The sequence below is a fragment of the Acyrthosiphon pisum genome, unplaced genomic scaffold (assembly GCF_005508785.2).
Source record: "Acyrthosiphon pisum isolate AL4f unplaced genomic scaffold, pea_aphid_22Mar2018_4r6ur Scaffold_21172;HRSCAF=23224, whole genome shotgun sequence".
In the NCBI taxonomy this organism is placed as follows: domain Eukaryota; kingdom Metazoa; phylum Arthropoda; class Insecta; order Hemiptera; family Aphididae; genus Acyrthosiphon; species Acyrthosiphon pisum.
In genome coordinates, this window is record NW_021770610.1 from 68,944 (window position 1) to 71,348 (window position 2,405).

General features: G+C 30.9%; 1 long non-coding RNA gene across 1 annotated transcript; it reads left to right on the forward strand.

The window, feature by feature from the left end:
• The first annotated feature begins 871 nt into the window (after positions 1-871).
• On the forward strand, positions 872-2,405 carry LOC107883683. Its single transcript, XR_001679450.2, has 3 exons — positions 872-1,051; positions 1,129-1,221; positions 1,289-2,405. It is a non-coding gene; the product is annotated as an uncharacterized LOC107883683 (long non-coding RNA).

Here is a 2,405-nt window from a genome sequence, read left to right on the forward strand (position 1 = left end):
TAAAATATATATATAATAATATAATATAATATATTATAATTACGGATTTAATCCACCATGTCCTTATCTTGGCTCTCAAATTATATATTTCGCCTATCATATTATCATTCATGATACATTCATACAATCATAGTACGTGAAACGCAACACCATAGATTAACCAAGTGTTTTTCCTACAAATACAAATACAAATACAAAGTCATAAAAAAATTAGAAACATCGAATCTCACATTAGTTGAAAGCCTAGAAATAGTGGAAAATGCAGCAAATTCACTTAGTGAAGTCCAAGGAGAATCTGGAGTGATAATAAAAAATAAATTAAATTACGTACTAGCTAAAAATTTTGGTTTACAAAACATAAAAACTATTAGAAATATTCTTCTAAATACAAATGAAAACAATGGATCAATGGATATCGAATTTGCACCATCTGATATATCAAATATGAAATATGCCCCATTAACCTCAGTTGACGTGGAACGCTCTTTCACCAGATACAAATCAATTTTAGACCTAACCGCCGCACATTTAAATTTGAAAATCTACAAATGTACATTGTTTTAAACTGTTTCGAAGACGACTGCAATGAAGATGAATAAATTACAGTATAAAAAAAATATGTTATGTAACAGAATTCTATATCTTTATTACTTTATTTTAGATGATTAAAAATTAATTAAAAAACACATTTTTTGTTGTTAAATATTTCATTATTTTTAATGCATATTTTGGCAAAAATAACAACATAAATATTTACATATTTTGACTTTTTTATTACATAAAAATCCGCGCCCTACTCATAACTCACTTAAAAATTGAACTATCGTAAAAAACCCACATACAAACACAGATAATCTTCTTACCGATTCACTCTAATTGTTAAGCTAACGGCATAAAACGTGAACTGCTGAGCGTAAATTTGCTATGTTACGCGTTTGTAAGACGGAGACAACAAATGCGGGTGTAGCGTCCTCTAAATAATGAATCCACTGAGTTAACTTCAATTGAGGATAGTGATGGTCGTGGTCTCCCATTTCAAGTTCCAATTCATGTAAGTTTAGTTATTAATTTATTATACATTTTATAATATGCTTATAGCTTATTGCTTTATGTGTATTTACATAAAAGATTGAAGAACCCTTGAACATACAGCAATATCACAAAAATGATGTAGGTTTATTCATACAAAAAAATTCAATTTCTGATGAAGATAAACATCTTGTAAGAATAATAATTTTATATTAAAAATTCAAAATTGTATAACTACATAAACAAAAATTTATTTTAGATTCTAACTAACGTGTGGGTTCCTCCATCTAACTATAAATTTCCCATAAGTGAAAAAAACAAAAAACGTGGCTTGAGGTTTCAGTACAAGTTGCTTACAGAGTATAATTGGCTGTCATATTCTGAACTTAAAAATGGAGCTTTCTGCAAACATTGCGTAATTTTTGCTAAAACTGGTGGAATCAATAGTCAGCCATTAGGACAGCTTGTAATTAAAGCCTTAAATGAGTGGAAAAATGCTAAGGAGGTAGTTGTAATACGCACTTATTGCATGCTTTTTTATTTATATGCCTTGGCGGTATATTGTACACCTAATATATTTATTATTGTTTATTTTCATTTCAGATTTTTCGTACCCATTCACAAAGGAGCTTTTTGAGGAAAATTTATGGAAATAAAATTTTTGTATTAATGTAACTGTGTATAGAATTATGTTTTAAAAAAAAAAACCTGTTAGGGAGGTGTGGGGGGCTTTGGCCTCCACTTTACGTTTATCCAATTAATTAAATATCCCCCCCCAGAACCAAATCATAACTACGCCACTGTACCCCTTGCACACGTATGTTAATATGAATTTTTATCATTATATTTGTTTTGTGGTACATTGTGCCCGTCTCTGAAAATACGCATTGATATCATTAATTTTATAAATTGCCTTGGGTACACAGTTAACCTATTTTACCAGTTACATCCCCGATAGTCGTTGCCGCTAACCGCTACACCCGTAGGATCGGTAACGGCGAAACAATTATATATATAGTATGAGAGAATACGGAGCTTTTTAGGGCTCCGTAAACCACCCACGACAAAAGGGGAACACTTTTGTCGCGACCTGTGAGCCGCACCGCGTGATGACCCAAGGGCCAAGTCGGTGGAACTCACAGGCTTTGTACACGCAACGGCAAATGAATGCCGAGGATTTATTAAAGGGGAAAATAATATAAAATAATAAGAATAATGGTATTAGGGTAATCACGTGGGTATATTAAATTGGCATTATAAGTTAGAGTTGAGATTTGACATTATCAACAATAATAATATTACAGTTTATAAGAGTATAATAATTTTGGCATAACATGTGGTGAAGATTTAACATTATGAATAATAATAATATGACA